General features: G+C 41.1%; 1 long non-coding RNA gene across 6 annotated transcripts; it reads right to left on the bottom strand.

The window, feature by feature from the left end:
- Positions 1-753: 753 nt before the first annotated feature.
- Positions 754-22,846, bottom strand: LOC127484124 (uncharacterized). 6 transcript variants are annotated; one of them, XR_011382783.1, is made up of 6 exons: positions 22,724-22,844; positions 7,737-7,786; positions 7,003-7,204; positions 5,099-5,195; positions 3,550-3,590; positions 754-2,103 (listed from the first exon to the last, which is right to left on the bottom strand). It is a non-coding gene; the product is annotated as an uncharacterized lncRNA (long non-coding RNA). The 6 variants fall into 6 exon arrangements; XR_011382784.1 differs by having other exon boundaries at positions 3,525-3,590; XR_011382781.1 differs by lacking the exon at positions 7,003-7,204 and having other exon boundaries at positions 22,724-22,846.
- Positions 22,847-23,414: the final 568 nt, after the last annotated feature.

Consider the following 23,414-nt stretch of genomic DNA (forward strand, 5'->3'; position numbering starts at 1 on the left):
TAAGAACGGATGGGCACCTCTCCAGACAGAACCTGAGAGAGAGTGCCCAGTCACTCAGACTTGGGGGAAGAGCGAGGTTACATGGTTGAGTGGAGAGATTACATGTGGGCAGGCTGAGCGCACTATCCGGTTGAGGTGCAGGGCGGGGGGGGGGGGGGGGTTAAGGAGATGGGTCTTTGTCTTAACACATCTCCTCCTGAAACAAAAGACTTTATGGATGTAAATACTAAAAAACTCCTGAGTTTTCCCCTTGAAGGTATCAGACAGGAGGAATCCTGGTTGGCGCCACCCTGAGGTAGAGGAAGGGTAAGCAAGACCCCTTGGGGGATCAGGATCCAAGCAGGGTATTTGAAATGCAGATATTGGGCTGCATCTGGAAGATTATCAGGCAGAAGGGGCAGGACCCCCACCTGGCAGGTTATCAGGTAGAAGGGGCAGGGCAGGATGCAAATACTGGGCTGCCCCTGAAACGTTATCGGGATGACTTTGAGATGCATATGCTGTACATAGACATCTTCTCTTTAGGCCTTTGTCACACACACACGTAAGCTCATATCTGACTTCCTACCTAACACTTCTATTTATTGTTAATCTTTTCTTACAGTTTCAAAGCTTCTGCCATTAACATTTTGCATATGCCTAAATACTTTAGGGGCTATTGTTACACTATCAATGGAATTTTTTTAATATTCTTTAGTTGGCTATTGTTAGGGTCCGAAAAAGCCCACTGCCCAAGGAACGACTCCAAGAGACTTTCTCTCATGCAACCAGCAAAGGGTTAAAGATTTATTGATCCAACATGTTGGGGCTCTCTGAACACACAAGAACAGAGGAGCAGCGAGGAACTACAGCATAGGGTTTATAAAGGCAAAAGCCGCAAAATCGGGAAGGGGGAGAGAATACACGGTTGCTAAGCGGTTGCTAAAATCTTACAATCAGCAATTATGATCTTAAGACATAGACAAATCACATCTTCATTATTAGCCCAGGTAACCCAGGTGTAACCTTTCTACTTTTAAGCTTGAGCAATCATGCTAGGAGGGTTTTGTGCTCTGCCAAGGGTGATGTAGTGCACTGCTATTGTCCGACTATTTGAGATCACAGTTTCAGACCAGAGTCTCACGGTGGGGGGGGTTGCTTTCCCAGAATGGAGTCTCAAGTGTCCCAAAATGGAGTCCCTACTATCAAGGGGCTACTTCATTCCCCACTTCCTGTTGGCACAATTTCTAATCCTAGAGATTATCAGTTTCAGCATTCTTGAGAGTGGCATACTGCTGTCGAATTATCATAAGTTTAATGTTGCCAATTTGTTCCCTAAAAAAGGTTACAAGTCTATTTAAAATGCAAGGTCCAATGGTAACAATTAGGAGCAGAATGACCAGGGGACCTGCTAGTGAGGAGAGTAGCATAGTCAGCCAGGGAGATTTGGTAAACCACGACTCAAACCATCCTTGTTGCTGAGTTCTTTCCCACTGTCTTTTTTAAGGCGTTTTCTGAGCTTGGCCATACTATTACATATTACCCCAGTTTTATTTGCATAGAAATAATATATATTTTTTTAATGTTGCACATAATTTTTTTATGAAAATGAGATTTAACCCCCGCCTGTTCTGCAATACTGAAATGCAGATACTGGGCTGTATCTGGGAGATTGTGGAAGATTTGTCAGGCAGAAGGGGTGGGGATCTCTACCTGGCAGGTTATCAGGTAGAAGGGGGCAGGGCAGGATGTAAAGGCCAGGCTGTCCGTGAAACATTGTCAGGATGACTGAGATTCAGATGCATATGCTGGACACATTAGGCCTTTATGTCACACACACATAAGCTCATAACTGACTTTCTGCCTAACAATTTTTTCTTAAGAGGTAATACCCAAAATTCTTCTTTGGGATTATGGATGCAGTTCCATTTTCTGTAACTTCTTCAAAGCTGGCATGTGGGCATCGAGGGGGATTTGGGTATTTCCTCTTGCTACCTGTCTTATGGTGTGCAACAGTGGCCTTGGAAAGACTGTGCTGCTCGGTCCAGAGGGCTGCTCAGGTCGTCCAGTGGAATGGGCTGGAAGTCTTGCCTGATGACCATTTGGAGTTCAACAGCTTTTAGTCTGTTAGAGACAAAATGAACAAGGGCATTAAAAACACACGGTGCAAAGAGAAGCATCAAGATTGCAGAAGCTAGTGGGCCAAGGAGAGGAAATAGCCAGGATTTTTATGATCAGATGTTAGGCCAGAAATCCCAGCCCTGCTTGGCCTGGTCCTGGAGCTGTTTGGCTTTTTCCAGGAAAAGTACAAATTTGGGTTTGTGTCTGTCCAGTCTGATTGACCCAGAGACAATTTTTTTTTTTTTCGGATATCTAGTAGCCAGTTTTGCTAGGAGGTTAAGCCAACGTACAAGACTAGAGTCTCAGGCTGGGAAAGAAGACATACTAATGAATTATTTACATTTAACTATTTATATTATTGATTATTGTGCACCCCCCTCAAGAAATAGGCCCTTTAAGTCTCCAGTGAGGACCTGTCCAAATAGGTGTAGGGCTATCTGAGTTAGCTGTTACTGAAAGCCCTGTTTTTAGGAACTGGCAGGGAGGGCTTTCTAAGCTTAATGTTATTGGATAGACTTTTAAGGCCTGGCTGGGTGTGTGAGGCCCAGACCTATCCATGGGGTGCTGGAAGAGAATTGAAAGAGATGCAAATCTCCTTTAAGGGAGGCACCCTGTTGACTTGCATTACATGGCTGGACTAGGAGGAGAGCTGAACAGGAGGCTGATAGAAATAGGCAACTTGCGTTTCACTGACCCTAGGCCATCCCCTCAATAGCAGTGGCTAGGGCTGGAAGCTGGGAAGAGGCTGGGCAGAGCCAAAGGCTTTTTAGCTCAGGGCCACAGGGTCTGTGGTTCTGAACCAGGAGTCCTTCGACACCCAGGACAGTTCCATGTCCAGTGACCATGCTCTTGGCAGAGCTGACAGAAGGCATTTGCTGTCACAACAGCTGCTTGCCCAATGCCCTGGCTCCTTGTATCAGCAACAGGTGCCATTTGGGGTGCATTGGCCTTGCTGGGTCTCCTTGACGGCAGATCACCGTGTAAAGCAGCCATTGATTGGCCTGTTGCCCATCCCTACATTGCTCCTGCTGCTAGCTTGCTCCTCATTTCCCTGGTCTCTAATAAAGTGGACCATGGAGGCAGCCTCTATGATGCCAGTCAAGGGGGCGCCCAACCCAACCCTGATTTTTGGAGATTTTTTTAATATCAGGGTGAGCTAGAAAAATTATGGTCATGGGCAAATTCTGACACTTAGTATTTTCCTGCGAGTTAAGACCGTGCCCATGAGGAGAACTATGACCCTTTAGGTAAGATCAACTGTGGTGACCTGCTTGCATACTTTGAGGTCGTCAGTGTAACTTTTTACACCGAAAAATTGATCTAGTTGTCACATTATTTTATATTTTAACCTCTTTTTTTTTATGTTGTTTGGGGCCCTATACTGTGGCCAGGCATTATTACAGAAAAGGTCAGTCATCCCTTACAGAAGGTCTGGGGATCAAACCGTACGTCACAGTGGAGAGTCCTGCAGAACAGTAGTAACTTCCCTTCTGGAAGAAAAAAGAGGAGAAGTTAGGCAGCAAGTTGGGTCTCTAGCCTGACTTTCTGGGCTTTTAGATTTAACTGGCAGTTTAACCAGTGTTTACTGTGTAGCCTGACTTAGAGGCTTAGAGGAGAAATTGTGGCAGAGGTCTCTGCCATTCTTTGGCTTCTGGGTATTTACCGTGTAACCTGTGGACACTAGAGCTTTTTTGGTTTTCTGGAACCCAGTTTTCTAGCATCTGCCGCATAACCATAACTTAACAGAGACAGCAGAGTACACAATGGATTAACATGAATTTTATGTCTCTTGTTGTCGAATAAACCAGAAATAAAAAAAGAAACTTGTATATAAGAGTTTACATAATTTAGAATTATTTAACAGAGTCAAAAAGAGCTTACAGGACCTAACTCTAGAAATGGCAGAGTAATCGATTAAGCAGACACTGTTAAAATAGACGTTACAGTTTTTGCAAAAACAGATTCCAAGATTTATGATTTAGACCATTTTTAGATATTTACTAACATTAGTACACATTTAAAAAAAAAAAACCATTGTTATAACAGAAGATCAGACTTTAACTTTAGGTCAGTGTAATTTTGGCATTAGCACTCAACTCTGTAAACAATATTTTAAAATTGTAAACATTTTAAAACTTTTTATGACTTGTTTACACCTTTTGAAACTTTATACCTGTAGTTACTTTTACATAGCCTTGAATTGTCATGTATGGACAACCTATGAGAATACATGTTAACAAACTCAAACAGTTTTTTTTTTATTGAATTTGAGATGTTAAAAGTATATATAATATATTTTCCCAAGTTTTACTTAGCACTGATGCCTAGATGACTTATGACACTGAGTTATTAATGAATACCACACCATTATCTGAAATAAAAGTTAAAATTACATTTTTATGTTTTTAAGTAACATGAGGATAACACCTCCTGGACAGCAAACACTAGTGCATGTTTACAACTTTGAAAAGATCTTGGTCATTAAGAGAAACAAGTTTAAAGCATATCAAAGACATGTAAAACTGAGCAAGCAAGCCACTGAGCAAACTGAAGGGCGTTTGCATTACCTCAATTCTCTGAACCAATCTGCATTGGCTTACTTTAGTTAACAACATAAAGGCTTGTATACACAGAATTTACTCTTATTTTTATAAGAGCACTTTAGCTGGAAAGCAAAAACATAAATACAGCATAGATCTGACACCATTTATAACATTTTAATATATTTTATATAATCTGAATTGACCCAAGCAGCTGTTACTTTAACAAATTTAGAGTCTCATCCTTTGAGAGTTCCAGGGATCTGACTGGAAGCCCAAAGTTGGAAGACTCGGTTTAGAATTTAAGCTGTCAGAGAGTCAAACCATTTAGCCAAAATTAGTACATTTCTGATCAGTTGGGTAATCACTCAGACATTAAAAACAGATAAACAATGTAAACAACTTCGCATTGTAGTTTTCCCAATCAAGACTCTAATGGCAATAGAAAAATGCGAAACCTTCAAGACAGGTGAACGCTCTCAGATGAGTCAGGGACAGCAGCACAGAAAAGAGCTGATTATCAGCATATGAATCCATTGTTTAGGTTTTCATTAGCTGCAAAGAGAAAAACCCATCAGGTTGGAAAGGGTTAATGGCTTAAGGTTCCCTTAGGTAAGGCCAGCAGTAGTATTGAATTGGAAATTCCTCCAGGAAAGGAGAAAAAAAAGCAGCCCTGGGGTGGGGGCTCTGCCTAGAGATATTTGGCTATGCCTGCCTGGGTGCTGCAGGCCACATGGACTAGAATAGAGTGCAGAGAAAGGCAGTGGTCCCCCATTTACAGGGAAGACTGCGCACACCGGGGCCTGGCAGGACTAGCCGTGGGGTTGGGTAGGTGCGCCGTTTCACCAAGAGTGTTGGGAACCTTCTATAATTTAACCAAAGCCAGATTAATTAGGACTACTGCAGACACTCAGTCAATTACAACAGATAGTTAACTTTAGTTCTTTTCCAGATTTAGTCCTCAGGCAATCAAAGCTTAGCAACAGTAATAGTTCACAAAAAACTTTAAGACGCACCAGAGCTACCATAAGCTGCAAAGACAGAAAACTTTCTACCAGGTTGGAAAGGGTTAACGGGTAACAGGTAACAGCTTTTCCCTAGGTGGAGAGACTTGTGGAACTTCCCTCTCCCTTTCTCCTGGCCAGTGGTATAGGAATGGATGGAGATGAGGAGAGCAAAAGAGTGGGGGAGGGAGCCCCAGGGAGGAGGAGGAGGAAGGCAGAAAGCAATGAAGCTCCTCATGTCTGGGGGCTGAGTGGGGTTTGAAATCTCCTATCGCTCAAGGTTACCCACTACCTAGTTGTCTGAGTTTACCTGAAGGGCCAATATTAGCCTCGACCGAAGCTAAGCCCTGCTCGCGTAGCAGTAGGCAGCGTGACCAGGCGTCCCTCCAAGAGAGAGACCTGGTCCTCGGGTCGCAGTCCGGCTGCTGGGAAGCCGGCTGCTGGGAAGCCGAAGCGAGCTCAGGGGGTCTCCAGGCTCTCAGCCAACTGCCCTTCCTAATTTCCCTCCCGTTCCTTACAATCCCTCTGGAGTTTCGGCCATAGCTAAGCCGTGGCCTGGGGGACTCCACGTTCTCGGAGAGCTGTAGGGTGCCAGACACTCAACGGTCACTTCCACAGATCCGGTCCCGCTTGAGGGAAGGAATACTGAGTATTTGACTCTTCTCAAAATCCCGGTCCAGGTGCCCATGACGGCCAGGCTGCAGAACGGCCTCTTTCACTCAGTGAATGAGTGGTAAATGGAATGAGCCCTCCACTCCTAGAGCAGGCCATTTAGAGGCACAGAAAGACTGCCACTTTACCTTCTTGACTGACAAAGAAAGGTTATGCGCCTAGTGGCTTACCTCCGACCAATGATTCAAAGTTAGAGACAAAGGTGTAGACACAGTCTGGCCCATGTTAGCGAACAACACAATGTACACAAACAGACAAACAGCATAGAGAAGCAGCACACAACGACCACACAAAGTGTCTACCAAACGGGAACCCTCAAGGCGTCCCATACAAATGCTAAATGACAAGAGAATAAAATCAACAAACAACAAGACAGCCAACAAAGCACCTTAACAAATAAAAAAGACTAACGGGCATTACAAACAAAATGTGAGTCTCTGCAATCTATTCTCCTACTGCAGGCAACCCACCAAACAGGAAACACTGGGCGTCCCCAGTTTTCCCTTTCTCCCAGGGTGTCCCCCGGGATGTGGTCTGTGGCTCTGGAGCACGTCTGCCCGCCACAGTTGGGTGGAGTTCTCGCTCGAGCCTGACAACCACGATGCCGATTACAAACAAATAACTAACCTCACCAAACAACAATCAAAGTGTACACGTTCAATCAAAACAATAGGCGCCTTACTCACCCCAAGAGATATCCGTTGGAGGCGTCCACAGGCAGCAGTCAGATCTCAGTGGAACCTCCAAATGTTAGGGTCCGAAAAAGCCCACTGCCCAAGGAATGACTCCAAGAGACTTTCTCTCATGCAACCAGCAAAGGGTTAAAGATTTATTGATCCAACATGTTGGGGCTCTCTGAACACACAAGAACAGAGGAGCAGCGAGGAACTACAGCATAGGGTTTATAAAGGCAAAAACCGCAAAATCGGGAGGGGGGAGAGAATACACGGTTGTTAAGCGGTTGCTAAAATCTTACAATCAGCAATTATGATCTTAAGACATAGACAAATCACATCTTCATTATTAGCCCAGGTAACCCAGGTGTAACCTTTCTACTTTTAAGCTTGAGCAATCATGCTAGGGGGTTTTTGTGCTCTGCCAAGGGTGATGTAGTGCACTGCTATTGTCCGACTATTTGAGATCACAGTTTCAGACCAGAGCCTCACGGTTCGGGGGGGAGGGGGGGTTGCTTTCCCAGAATGGAGTCTCAAGTGCCCCAAAATGGAGCCCTACTGTCAAGGGGCTACTTCACTATGAGGGATGTAAAGAAATGTTATTAATTTTTGTTAGTTGGTCTCATATCTGACAATTATGCACATTTCCTTAGCTTTACATTTCTCAGTTGATCCCAGTGTTACACATAATTGATGGCAGCGCTCTTTTTACAATTCCCTCCCTATTTCCTTGGCCCCAGACTTACCAGCCAGAGCATTCTGCTTGTTTCCTTTCTTCAGGGCCCAGTTCAAACAGCTGCTCAGCACATGGATAGAAAAAAAAAAATTATCAGCATTAATATAATCATTTGTATGGTTAATCTCTGTTAATTAGATTTCTCAAATTCAATAAGTATATGCACAAAATCCCCAAAATTTATACAAAATAAGAATACAATCCAGTTATGTTTCTTTTTATTTTTCAGTTAGTATATTAAGTAATGACACCAAAGAATTAAAAAAGTATACAGATTATAAGAAAAACTTGAAAGGAGTTTATCATTAATAGTACACTAATACATAATTCTCCCCAAAAACTTCTAGAAAGTCTGTAATATTTACCTTAAAGACAATAAAATGTAAGTACTCAACCAAATATAACTTCCTCTAAATACAGAATTCAAATTTATTTCTTTACTTTTAAAGATTTAATTTGAAAGGGAGAGAGAGAAAAAAAAGTCTTCATTCTACTGGTTCACTCCCTGAATGCCTGCAACAGCCATGGTTGGTCCAAGTAAAAGCCAGGAGTTGGAACTCCATCCATGTCTCCCAAGTGGTGCAGGGGTCCAAGTACTTGGCCCATCATCTGCTTCTTTCCAAGGAACATTATCAGGAAGCTGGATTAGAAGCAGAGCAGCCAGGACTCAAACCAGCACTCCAATATGGGATGCTAGCGGCGCAGGCAGCAGTTTAATCTGCTGTGTCACAATGCCAGCTCCAGAATTTAAGTTTTAAAAAAGAAAAGTAAAGTAGGGATCTGAGATAATACCTTCTTAAAATAATTTCCCCATAAAAGTTTCAAATTTGGGGACCAGCACTGTGGTGCGGCAGACTAAGCCTCTACTTGTGACACGGCATATCTTATTGGAGTGCTAGTGCAAGCCCCAGGTGATCTGCTTTCAATCCAACTTCCCGCTAATGTCCCTGGGAAGGCAGCAGAAGATGGCCCAAGTACTTAGGCACCTGCCACCAACAAGGGAGACCAGGAGTTCCTGGCCCCTGGCTTTGGATCAGCCCAACCCTTGGTGTTGCAGCCATTTAGGGGGTGAACCAGTGGATGGAAAATCTCTCTGCATCTCTACCTGCATATGTCACTTTGCCTTCCAAATAAATAAGTATTTTAAAAGTTTTAAAGGTTAAACATAACTGCAAGAGAAAGTAGAGCCAATTTTATGTTAACGTGAAATGCAAATAAGTTAGTCACAATAATCATGAGCTAAAACCAGAAGCTCAGCAACTATACAAATTGGCTCTAAGGTTAAAAACCAATGGTACCTCTGATTGTAATACCTAATGGTTACTGAGGACTTGTTAGGTGGCAGATGCTATGCTAGCACTTTAGATTTAATGTGATTCTCCTATCTGTAAATTATATACGATGCCACCCCCACATATTTGACAGAGGCAAAACCCTAACATCCAAGCAGTTATTTGCTAAAGACATGTAACTAATAAGTGGACAGCTAGTTTATTTGACTACTCCAAAGGCAGCTAAGTTCAAGGAAGCAAGTGCCTCTGTTCTGAGATTAAAGACAAGGAAAACCAAGTATGTTCCAAGATATCTTCTTCAATTGTTTATCATTGCCTCCAAATTCCTGCCTTTACAGGCTTCAAGATCCTGAGAAGGAATGTGCAAATATTTGATGGAATAAGTGATTCAAAAAGAACTAAGACAGAGAATGCAGGCCCTCAACAGTAAAGGGACAAGAAACTGAGAACAAAGCACACAAAGGAAGTATCAAAACAGGAAGCATTAAATGAAAAACACAAATAACAATAAGTTATTGTGCTCATATTATTATTATTTTACCTATTATATATTTAATAATATGTATTATATTATATTATATAAACTTATCTAATAAACCAACATTTTTCAGCACCCACTATCATCTGCTTTACAGCTTAACCAGCTTTGTCTATGCTTCCCAGGCAATGTGAAAAACTATTGGGGCCGGTGCTGTGGCGCAGTTGGTTAATTCTCCACCTGTGGCATCGGTACCCCACATGGGCACCAGTTCTAGTCCGGCTGCTCCTCTTCAAATCTAGCTCTCTGCTATGGCCTGGGAAAGCAGCAGAAGATGGCCCAAGTCCTTGGGCTCCTGCACCCGTGTGGGAGACTAGAAGAAGCTCCTGGCTCCTGGCTTTGGATCAGCGCAGCTCCGGCCGCTGCCGCCATTTGAAAAGTGAACCAACAGACATAAGACCTTTCTCTCTGTCTCTCCCTCTCATTGTCTGTAACTATCTCTCAAATAAATAAATATTTTTTTAAAAAAAAAGAGAGAGAAAAGCTATCAGTAAATGTGTGTGTAACCAGGTAAGCAAGGAACTGCTCTTTCATTGTCCCTAAACAAAGACAATCTTCCACAGCACAAAACATGGGAAATTAGCATAAAAATGTGAATTATTAAGAAGTTTTTAAATACTGTTTTTACAGAGTTTTTTAATGACTTAGAGAATGTTTATTCTACAGTAGGTCCAAAAAAAAACAAAATCAAAAATTGTATGGCTATTTTGTAAAATGTGTAAAAAATATACATAGAAAAGAGTCTAGAAGGAAATACTAAGGGAAGATAATTTAAAAACACACACAGAAAACCATTCCATCTTTACATCAGGATTTCTAGGCCAGGCTACTTATTTTTCAAATGTAATTTCAGTAAAAACATGAAGGGCAACCTATCAGTTTTTAATAGAACTCAAATGCGAGCATGGTCCCTCGATCAGAACAACCTGAAGGGCTTGTTGAACCAGAGAAACCTCGCCCTTAGACATTCCATTTCAACAGAATCTGCTTTTGTATCAAGTTCCCAGGTGACGCCAGTGATGCTGGTCTGGGAACCACACATTGACAAACACTGTTCTAAATAATTACATTTATGTTTTTATGTATATGTGTGTACAGGCATGTCTCTTTCATTGGTGCTCCACCTTACTGCACTTCACAGATGCAGTTGGTTTTTTGTTTGTTTTTACAATTTGAAGGTCTGTGGGCAACCCTGCATGGAGCAAGTGTATCAGCCCCACTTTGCCAACAGCATGTGCTCACCTCATGTCTATGTGTAATTCTCATAATATTTCAGACCTTTTTACTCTTGTTTTATCTGTTATGGTGATCTGTGATCAGTGATCTTCATTGTTACTATTGTAATTGTTTAGGGGCACCATAAACTGTACAATGTAACACAGTGAACCTAAACCATATATGCATTCTGACGACTCCACCAAACATTCCCCTATCTCTCACCTCCTCCTCAGGCCAATTAATAACCCCACAACAGCCTCTAAGTTTTCAAGTAAAGAGTCCCACCTCTCACTTTAAGTGAAAAGCTAGAAATTATTAAACTTGGAGAGGAAGGCATGTCAAAAGCCGAGATGAGGCCGAAAACTAGGCTTCTTGTATCAAACATTCAGCCAAGTTGTGAATGCAAAGGAAAAATCCTTAAAGGAAATTTTAAATGCTACTCCAAACAACACACAAACAAGAAAGCCAAACGGGCAGACAGCCTAGCAGTTAAGACAGGCACATGAAAAAATGTTCAAGGTCATTAGCAATCAGGGAAATGCAAATCAAAACCACAATGAGGTTTCACCTCACCCCGGTTAGAATGGCTCACATGCAGAAATCTACCAACAACAGATGCTGGTGAGGATGTGGGGAAAAAGGGACACTAACCCACTGTTGGTGGGAATGCAAACTGGTCAAGCCACTATGGAAGTCAGTCTGGAGATTCCTCAGAAACCTGAAGATAACCCTACCATTCGACCCAGCCATCCCACTCCTTGGAATTTACCCAAAGGAATTTAAATTGGCAAACAAAAAAGCGGTCTGCACCCTAATGTTTATTGCAGCTCAATTCACAATAGCTAAGACCTGGAACCAACCTAAATGCCCATCAACGGTAGACTGGATAAAGAAATTATGGGATATGTACTCTTTAGAATACTATACCGCAGTAAGAAACAACGAAATCCAGTCATTTGCAACAAAATGGAGGAATCTGGAACACATCATGCTGAGTGAAATAAGCCAGTCCCAAAGGGACAAATACCATATGTTCTCCCTGATCGGTGACAACTGACTGAACACCAAAAAGGAAACCTGTTGAAGTGAAATGGACACTATGGGAAACAGTGACTTGATCAGCATAGCCCTGACTGTTAATGAACAACTTAATACATTATCCCTCTTAGTAGTTTTTTTGTCTGTTCTACTTAACATGACTGGTTTAATTCTGTAATTAATACACAGTTATTCTTAAGTGTTGAAATTTAACTGAAATGTGATCCCTGTTAAACATAAGAGTGGGAATAAGAGAGGGAAGAGATGTACAATTTGGGACATGCTCAAGCTGACTTGCCCCAAATGGTAGAGTTAGAAACATACCAGGGGACTCCAATTTAATCCCATCAAGGTGGCATGTACCAATGCCATCTCACCAGTCCAAGTGATCAATTTCAGTTCACAATTGATCATAATGAAAGGACTAAGAGTCAAAGGAAGCACATAAACAAGTCTAGTACCTGCTAATACTAACTGATAGAATAAATAAAGGGGAGAGTGATCCAACATGGGAAGCGAGATACTCAGCAGACTCATAGAATGGTGGATGTCCTAAACAGCACTCTGGCCTTGGAATCAGCCCTTGAGGCATTTAGATCTGGCTGAAGAGCCCATGAGAGTATTTCAGGCATGGAAAGCCAAGACACTCTGGCCAAAAAAAAAAAAAAAAAAAAAAAAAAAAACTAAATGAAAGATCTCTGTGAGTGAGATCCCAGTGGAAAGAACAGGTCTTCTAAGAAGGAGGTACCTTTCTCTGAAGGGAGGAGAGAACCTCCACTTTGAATATGACCTTGTCTAAACAAGATAAGAGTCGGTGAACTCAAAAGGCTTCCATAGCCTTGGAAACTCATGACTGGTGCATAGGGAGATTACTGATGCCATAAACAGGAGTGTCAATTTGTAAAGTCAACAACAGGAGTCACTGAGCACTTACTCCTCATGTAGGATCTCTGTCCTTAATGTGCTGTACATTGAGACTTAATGCTATAATGAGTACTCAAACAGTGTATTTCACTTTGTGTTTCTATGGGGGTGCAAACTGTTGAAATCTTTACTTAATGTATACTAAACTGATCTTCTGTAAAAAAAAAAAAAAGAAGAAGAAGAAATTATCAATTCCCAACTTGACTCTCACTGGGATTAAACATGACAATAGGTCTGATCTGATTTCATCATCATTTAAAAAATCATCTATTATTTTTCACTTTATGTTTGTGTGGGAGCAAACTGTTGAAATCTTTACTTAATGTATGCTAAACTGATCTTCTGTATATAAAGAGAATCGAAAATGAATCCTCATGTGAATGGAAGGGGAGAGGGAGTGGGAAAGGGGAGGGATGCGGGTGGGAGAGCCGATATGGAGGGAAAGCCATTGTAATCCATAAGCTGTACTTTGGAAATTTATATTCATTAAATAAAAGTTAAAAAATAAATAAATAAATAAATAAATAAATAAATAAATAAAAAAGACACCAGTTAAGGTGTTTGCACCCTGTGTTGAGGAACCTGGATTCCACGCCAGACCCCAGTCCAGCTCCCTTCCTGAGAGGCAGTGGTGATGCTCAGGTAGTTGACTTCCTGCCACTCACCTGGGAGACGTGGATTAAGTTCCAGGTGCCTGGCTTCTGCACCATCTGTGGACCATTACAGGCATTTGGGTAGAGAACCAGCAAATGGTTGTTCTCTCTCCCTGCCAACTTGCTCTCAAATAAATTTTTTTTAAAAAAGACAGCAAAACAGCCTTATTTAGGGGTCTGGGCAGAGAACAAAACTATCCACAACATTCCCTTAAGACAAAGCCTAATCCAGACTTAAGTTTTAATTCTTACAGAATTCTAAGGCTGAGAGAGGTGAGGAAGCTACCAAGAAAAGCTTGAAGCTAGCAGAGGTTGGCTCATGAGGTTTAAGAAGCCATCCTATAACATAAAGGCGCAAGATGAAGCAGCAAGTACTGATGTAGAAGTTGCAACAGGTTATCCAGATCTTACTAATTGATAAAAATGACTACACCAAGCAACAAATTTTCTAAGTAGATGAAACAGCTGTATGTTGGAAGATGCCATTTAGGACTTTGATAGCTGAAGAGGAGAAGCCAATGCCTAGCTTCAGAGCTTCAAAGCACACGGACAGGCTGACTCTATTGCTATTGGCTAATGCATCTGGAGAGTTTAAGGAAAAGTCAAAGCTGATTTATCATTCCAAAATCCTAGGGCCTTTAAAAATTATATTAAATCTATTCTAACCTGTGCATATAAAAGGAACCACAAAGCCTGGATGATAGCATATCTGTTTACAATATTGGTTTACTGAAACTTGTAAGCCTACTGTTGAAACATCCGGCTGAGAAAAAAAAAAAAAAAAGTCCTTTCAAAACATTACTGCTCATTGACAATGCACCTGATCACCAAGAGCTCTGCTGAATATGTACAGTAAGATTAATGTTTTCATGCATAATAACACAATATCCATTCTTCAGCCCATGGATCAAGAAGTAATTTTGATTTTCGAATCTTACTATCTAAGGATTCTAATTTGTAAGCCTATAGCTGCCATAGGGAGTGATTCTTCTAATGGACTAAAAGCCTCCCGGAGGGGCCGGCATTGTAGCAAAGCAGGTAAAGCTGTTGCCTGTAGTGCCAGCATCCCATCAGGCACTGGTTCGAGTCCTAGCTGCTCCATTTGGAGCCAGCTTGCTGAGAATGTGCCTGGAAAAGCAGCAGAGGGTGGCTCAAATCCTTGCTTTGGATGAGCCCAGCTCTGGCCGTGTGGTCATTTGGGGAGTGAGCCAGCAGACAGAAGACCTCTCCTCTCTGCCTCTGCCTCTGTAACTCTGCCTTTCAAATAAATAATCATTAAAAAAAAAAGCCATTAAAAGAAAAAGCCTTCCAGAAAGAATTCACCATTCTAGACGCCATTAAGAACATTCATGATTTATGAGAGAAGGTCAAAATACAAACATTACTAGGAGTTTGGAAGATGTTGATTCCAAAGTTCATGAAATTCGATATTGAAGGGCTCAAGACTTCAGTGGGGGAAATAACTGCAGATGCAGTGTAATAACAAGATACGACTGAATTATCACAATTTTGTGATAAAACTTGAACAGAAAAGGAATTGCTGCTTATGGGTGAGCAAAGAAAATGATTTCTTAAGATGTAATCTACTTCTAGTGAAGATGTGATGGACACTGTTGAAATAACAACAAAGAATTTAGAATATGATATAAACCTTAGTTGATAAAGCAGTAGTAGAGTTAGAGGACTGACTCCAATTCTGAAAGACTTTCTACTATGAGTAAAATGTTATCAAACAGCCTCAAATGCCAAGAGAAATCGTTCATGAAAGTAAGACTCAATGAATGAAGCAAACTTCATTGTCTTATTTTAAGAAATTGCCACAGCCACCCAACCTCAAGCAACCACCACCTGATCAGTCAACAGTCAACAACACTGAGGCAAGACCCTCTACCAGCAAGATTACAACTTAGTGAGAGTGTAGATGATCATTAGCATTTTTTAACAATAAAGCATTTTTAAATCGAGATACATTTATTGCTCTTTTAGACACAATGCTATTTAACACAAAACAGACTGCAGTAAAGTGTAACTGTGACTTTGATATGCAGTAGAAAACTAAAAAATACATATGAATCAACTTACTGCTTTTATTGTGGGGTCTGGACTGAACCTGCAATATCTTCAAGGTATTCCTATATTTATATACATATAAATATTTAATTAGCATTTAATTAGAATACACAATTTAATTTTTATCATCTAATTTATCTGTAATCATTAAAAATTATAGTTGTATGCTTTGGAGCTCAATAAATTACATTTGCTAGGCCTACCTTCTTGCTATGCAGTATTTTATTCTATACTAAAATAAACAAAAAACAAAATAGACCATCTGTATATTTGATTGATAGAATGAGACAAGAAATGTAGCTTAACTACAACCCACAGCTAACGAAAGTTGGTGGGTCTGCTTTCTAGAGAGTATGTTGCCCCTTTTGAAGTTTCCTTATTAACTTTTTTTTTCCTTTTTTGACAGGCAGAGTGGACAGTGAGAGAGAGAGAGACAGAGAGAAAGGTCTTCCTTTGCCATTGGTTCACCCTCCAATGGCCGCCACGGCTGGCACGCTGCGGCCAGCGCACCGCACTGATCCGATGGCAGGAGCCAGGTGCTTCTCCTGGTCTCCCATGGGGTGCAGGGCCCAAGCACCTGGGCCATCCTCCACTGCACTCCCGGGCCACAGCAGAGAGCTGGCCTGGAAGAGGGGCAACCGGGACAGAATCCGGTGCCCCAACCGGGACTAGAACCCGGTGTGCTGGCGCCGCAAGGCGGAGGATTAGCCTAGTGAGCCACAGCGCCGGCCCCTTATTAACTTTTAAATCTCACAAACTAAACAAAGAGCAGTTAATAAGAAAAGCAGGAAATTTTTTAAATTAGAGTTTTAATTTTTTTAAATATTTAAAATTTAAATTTTAAAAAGAATTTTAGGAAAAAATACTTTAAATGTTTAAAAACAGTTGCTGGACCTTTTCCTCCCTTTATTCATTGTCCCATAAATGTGACAGAAATTATTTTCCATGTAACTTCACCCACTTTAAGCTCTGTAAGAAGACACTCCATCATAGAATGTCAGTGGTGATCATCCTACACCATATGATAAATGACAACATAATGTGCTGCCAAAAAAAGAAACAATTACAGATCTATTAACTTATTTGTTAAATGAACCATTTCTGGATGAAATTTTTCTACTCTCTAGTCTCTGCATTTTAAAAGTTCTGTAGTGGCACCTTTCTAAATTTATCAAAATAAAAAGCATAAAGACAAAATTACTATAATTTTTAATACCAAGTACGTTCTAATTTAATTTCTACATTTCTAGATTCAAAGAATACAACAGGTAGGGAGGACATTAAAGTCCTTTTGTGATTTTCTGATTTGAAAACTATACACTGTGCAATGTAGAGCTGAAAGAACTGCAAGGTTGTTTCCAGAGTTACTGATATATGAATACCAAATTTTGAAGCCAAAGCACAAGTCTACATTCTAAGAAAGGAATCACTATTCAAGCTGAGCAATCTTTTCAGGGTAATGAAAATCACAACTAAATACAGAAGGTAGCTGTACAACATTATGATTGTTCTAAACGTTACTGAAATGTCTGCTTTAAAATGGTTCACCTTATAGTTGATGGTTATAACTAATTTGCCTCAAAAACTGTACCAAAAAAAGTTAGCAAGACAACTTTCAGAAATTTCAAGTTAAGAGTCTTGCTCCTGACACTGTATAAGAAATAAATAAATAAAAATAGATTTCTTACCTATGGGAAGACTTCAGCAATTTGCACGATTGTTTTAAAGACCCTTCATTTAAGCCAAAGGGCAAATAATCTTGAATGCTAACCCCACAAAAATATTTTATTTGATTGGTGGCCCCACCCACCTGAATCTTCACCTACTCTCCTTTCATGGAAGAGCAGTCCCAATTTGACTCAATACATGGTCTTTGTGATTCTAGAGAAAATTAGAAATTTCTGAGCGAAACTACACATCGAGGACTAAAAAGCAGAGAGGTAAGCAGGTTACTTTTAACTATCAGACATAGACGGCTCACATCTTCTTAAAATGAAAATTAAGCCCTCACGGGAAAATTAAACCCTCACGGGAGACTGTAAAAATCTTAACACTTCTGATTAACTCTGATTAAAATTTCAGTTTTTCACTCACACTATCAAACAAATGCAAGAATAAAGACATTTTCAGACTTTTACATCACATACAAAGTTTAAAAACAACTTTCCCCTCTCGTGTGCCCTTTTTTACCTCTCATGTCCCCTTAACTAAGAAAGTAAACAATGAAAAAGGAAAATGTGATCCAGAAAACAACAAATGATATTAGGAGAGAAATGAAGGGAGATGCCAGGATGACAGGAGAGCAGTAGGCTCATTATAACTGGTCCTAATTAAATGCAAGTTTGCTGTGTTTCCCAGATCTCTTGGGAAGGAGGTGTCAGTTCTCCTAGCCTTATTGTTGCTTGTTCCATTCTATTCTTGTACACAATGAATGCTAAACTTTAGTTGGAGCCAGCCTAAAATGCAGTAAGAACTAGGTACCATTTGCTACACAGATAATGCGATTAAAAATGGTTATCACTGGGGCAGGCGCCTTGGCACACTAGGTTAATCCTCCACCTGCGGCGTCGGCATCCCATATGGGCGCCGGTCCTAGTCCCGGTTGCTCCTCTTCCAGTCCAGCTCTCTGCTGTGGCCTGGGAAGGCAGTAGAAGATGGCCCAAGTCCTTGGGCCCCTGCACCCGCATGGGAGACCGGGAAGAAGCACCTGGCTCCTGGCTTTGGGTTGGTGCAGCTCTGGCCATTGCGGCCATTTGGGGAGTGAACCAATGGAAGGAAGACCTCTCTCTCTCTTTGTCTGTAACTCTACCTGTCAAATAAATAAATAAAATCTTTAAAAATAAATAAAAATAAAAATTGTTATCATTTATTAAAGACTTAACTATGCACAGTATCTCCCCCTTGTCTGAAGTTTTGCTCTCGGTTATACAAAAGTCAACCACAATCCAAAAGTATTAAATGGAAAATTTTAAAAATAATCAAGTTTTAAATTACATGTTGTTCTAAGAAGTATGATAAAATCCCATGCCATCCTGCTTAGGAGATGAATTTCAGTGTATCCACTTTGTATATACTACCTGTCTATTAGTTAGTAGTATATACAAAGGAAAGGAAACTTAGTCTATGTGGGATTTAGTATTATCCAGTTTTAGGCATCCACTGGAAGTCATGGGATGGATAACTCAAACATCTGAGACTCAACATTTGTTTTATAACATAAAACCATATATCCTTTGAAATACATAAATATCAAAAGCATAAGCTTCCACTTTCTTAAATGATAGAAATTAGCTCTCTAAAGTATTTCTTGGCTATTTGTGAATGATGCCCAGGGCTCTCTCACTGATGCTCACAAGAGGCCCACGGTGTTTTTCTATTTTGGATGCCTTGTTCTGCTGCTACACTGCTGCCTTTGCTCCTATGCTCCAGGGTATGCACTACTCCATCCCAGGCAGAACACAAGTCCTTTCTTTAATTTTCCACAGCATTGTATTTTAGCCAGAACTTACAGACAGAGGCAAGATAAAGAAACGACAACACAAATGACAGTTTAAACTAGGTACTGTGGCTATGTTCAGTACCCTCTAACCCAAGTTCTGGATCATTTTCAAGGCATCCTCAAAAAGTGGTCCTCTACATTGACTCTATCCACCACTGTTCTGGACATGCCGGCTTCCCTCTTCACCATGGGATGCTCTCTACTTTGTCTTATCTATCTAGGATGTAGGCTCTCAAACCGTTGTGTACATATTACAGCATTTAATGTTTAAATTTTTTTAAAATAACATTTAAACTCCAGTTGTGGAAAAGCTGAGATTTAAAAAAAAAATGAAATGACCAACATAAATTTTCTTCAAGAAAAAATTGCTGCTCTATTTCTAGTTCATAAGGTTTGATTTAGTCCAAAAGGGTACCTACATAAATTATGACAAATTCATTTGAATGTGTCAAATATATTTCAAACATAATACATCTAAAATGGAATTCTGAGAGTGTGGGCTGTTATGGGGAGGAGGGGGGCCCTGGCTGCATTAACCCTGCAGTGGCTGCAAGGCCACTTGGGCTATTCTCCAACTGATGTAAAATTAAAATCAAGAATCCTGACTGGTGGCTAAGGCTCTAAAATTCAAGTCCTTTCAAGTGAAGTACAAAAACACAAACAAGCAGTTAAGTCAAAATGGCCAAACTCTGGTCACCCCCCCTTTGGTTACTACATATGTGTTTTGTGTGAAATTTCTATAAATAATACAGTTGTATACAGGAAAGAACAGAGATTTTGAATCTGATTGTCCTGGCTTGAAGGATAGAGTAGGCAAATTCTAAGATGGCCCCAAGATTCCCACCTCTGCTGTTACACACCCTATATAATCTCCCTCATGAAGTTATAATCACTTCTGTGATTGCATTTTACAATATAAAACTCCATTGTAGCAAATCAAAGAGACCAAAGTACTAAGTTGCGGAAGCACCACCTGGCAAGAACAGTAAGCAGCATCTAGAACCTGGGAATGCCCACCCCTCTGTATCCACCCCACCACTACCAGCCCCCAACCCCTGAGAATCAACAAGTCCTACAACTACTGGAGCTGAATTCTGCCAACAACTAGTACTCTCAGAAGAGCATCATGACCTTCAAATGAGATCACAGTCCCAGATCCTCATGAGACTCCTAAGCAAAGGACTCAGTCAACCCAGGATCACACTGCTAACCAACAGAAACTGTGAGATAATAGGTTTGTGTTGTTTAAAGCCACTGAACATGGTAATTTCTTATGCAGTAACAGAAAACTAATACTAGTCACATTCCTGTTCCTTGGTCCAAGGAGAGTGAGATAGCTTGATTAACAGCCAAAGTAAGATTTCAATCAATAGAGGTGGAGTGGTCCTCCTTAAACACAATTGATGTGTCATTATCAGTTGGGAGGATGGGTGCTGAATAAAAAAGAACAAAAAATATCAGACACAATATAATCAGTGTCCTTCATGTGCCTTTTACAGTCAACTTACAACCCTCTCCTACTATTGGCTTTATCTACTGCCACATACACGCTTCTTGATTTGCATACCACTCTACCAGACACTAACAAAGAATACACGAGGGCAACAAATTTTAATAAAAATATTAGGTTATTAACACAAGTTATAGTCCAGAATCTGCCACTAATTAGCTATGTGACCCAGGGCAAGCCACTAATGGGCCACAGTTTCCTGTCTGTAAATGAAGCGATTCAACTAGCTTGAGTGTTTTCTTCCAGATTCACACTTTTGTGATTTTACAAAATGCCTCCCAAAAAGACCCATCAAAATGATTCAAAATAAATTACTGACTTGTGATAAAGGAACAAAGAAATGCTACTCTGCTCCCAACTGCATGCCCTAACCCAGTATTCTACTTCTGAAAGTGGCACAAAGAAAGGTTTTCTGAGGAAGCCACAAGATATTTGCCTTCCACACCCAAATTGGTCCAATATGGACCACACACAAAAGAACAAAATGGGGAGAGGCAGGGAGAAGTAGACCAACAGAACACCAGGGGTCTTACAAACTAAAAGTTGCACAGTTGCAAACCAATGTTTTACGATGTTAGTGTCATGAACATATTATACTTAAAGCTATGTTGGAACAGATGTACATTACTTCTTTTTCCCTAATTTTCCACTCACTGCATTAAATGACGATGATAAAGATCTAAGGTGAGATCTAAAACTTATTTGGAAAGACACACTTTGGGGTAAAAAAAATCTACAATAATTTTGATCTCATGTTTCAATTTAACATGATCAATCAGAAGAAAAGATTATCTCATTTTTAAGGAAAGGTTACATTAACTCACAATATGCTGAAAATTAAATGTTAAATAAAAGTATTTGGGGGGCCAGCACCGTGGCTCACTTGGTTAATCCTCCGCCTGCAGCACCAGCATCCCATATGGGTGCCGGGTTCTAGTCCCGGCTGCTCCTCTTCCAGGCCAGCTCTCTGCTGTGGCCCAGGAGGGCAGTGGAGGATGGCCCAAGTCCTTGGGCCCTGTACCCGCATGGCAGACCAGGAGGAAGCACCTGGCTCCTGGCTTCAGATTGGCTCAGTGCCAGCCGTGGTAGCCATTTGGGGAGTGAACCAATGGAAGGAAGACCTTTCTCTGTCTCTCTCTCTCACTGTCTGTAACTCTACATGTCAAATAAATAAAAATAAAAAGATAAGTATTGGAAATCTTACAAACATTCAATCACAGTTGTTCCCGCCAAATACACATTAACTTCACAATAGGTTCTTTTCCTTTGCAGTCTTCTTTTCCTCTCAAAAAAAAAAAAAAAGTAAAAATTGTGATTGAACAATTTTAACCATAATCAATTTCCATTACTGTCAAGGTTTTAAGCAAGTGAAGAGAATTCTTACAAGGGGTAAGGGGAGGTTAAGAGAGAGAAGCAGCTCTCAGTAAATATTATCATCTTCCAACTGCACAGAGGAAAGAAAAAGAAATACCTCAAGATCAAGATACAACTAATAAAATGGTAAGATTAAATTCTAGACTATCTCAGAGCTCATGTAGAATCTAAGAACAAGAAAAAGGAAAAAAGGCATTTCTTCTTGGATAGGGTATACTGGGAAAGGTCCAAGTGAACTGCATGTATATCATGAGAGTTATGCCTGGGGACACTGGCAATAACTTTGTTCCCATGAATTATTCATAGAGAAAAATGGGACCAGATTTACAGCTCTGCCAAATTTAAAAAAAAAAAGAGAGAGATAAAATCCCTCAAACAACCACCTGGAATTAGAGAAAACTTATTCTCACAATTCTCAAGTACTCTGCCTCCTTCCATAATTAAATGGGTTCACACTCTTAACACCATCCTTTTTTTTTTTAACTTTTATTTAATGAATATAAATTTCCAAAGTACAGCTTATGGATTACAATGGCTTCCCCCCATAACGTCCCTCCCACCCACAACCCTCCCCTTTCCCACTCCCTCTCCCCTTCCATTCACCTCAAGATTCATTTTTGATTCTCTTTATATACAGAAGATCAGTTTAGCATACATTAAGTAAAGATTCACATCAAGATTCATTTTTGATTCTCTTTATATACAGAAGATCAGTTTAGCAGACATTAAGTAAAGATTTCAACAGTTTGCTCCAACACAGAAACATAAAGTTAACACCATCCTTTAGGTAAAGGCAATGCTAGCGTCTCAGGAAAACGCACACACTTATCAAGTGAGGTCACTTAACACCAGAGTTTCCAGAAGTCGCTGTGCCTCCTTGCCTTGTTAGGAAGTTCTGTGACTTTCCAGGAACCCTTTCAGGAGCACAACCCACTACAGGGCCTCCGCTCACGTCCCTCAGCTTCCGCGTCCGCCGCATCCAGGCGGCGCCACCCGCCGCGGCCACGAGGTGCGCATGCGCTCTGGACCCGCCGCGCCGACCGCGAGCGCCACCCCCAGGCCTCGGTTCTCTGCCCGGCTCTCAGAGCTCTAACGAAATAACGCAAGTGGAGCACCCAGGGCACTGCCACACTTCACAAGTGGGGGAACCTAATGACGTTTAAAGGTAATGGCTGCAGACCTAAAGCGCAGAACCTGGGTCTCTACCCCATCTCCTGAGGGAGCCCCCCTTCTCTCCCAATCGAGCTCGACAATGAAGGGATTTCTGGGAGAGGAAAATGAAACAGCTCGGTGAGAGCCAAGCCCACTGCAGCTGGCTCCTCAGCTTCCCGCCCGCCCTGTCCAGAGAGGAGAATTCTGAAGAATCCGCGGGAAACGCCGCAAAAATGCGAGAACTTTCGGGCGCGCGGGCCCGCAACACTGAGCAGGACGGATTATTGTTCCACAACTCTCTCCCACACCGAATGCAGAAGCGGGAGGGCAAAAAAAAAAAAAAAAAAAAAAACACGTCAGCGCTAGAAACCTGGCGAGGTTGCGATTTTCGTAGCGCAGCAAAGACCAGGGTTTCTCAGA

Source organism: Oryctolagus cuniculus, chromosome 15 (genome assembly GCF_964237555.1).
Source record: "Oryctolagus cuniculus chromosome 15, mOryCun1.1, whole genome shotgun sequence".
In the NCBI taxonomy this organism is placed as follows: Eukaryota; Metazoa; Chordata; class Mammalia; order Lagomorpha; family Leporidae; genus Oryctolagus; species Oryctolagus cuniculus.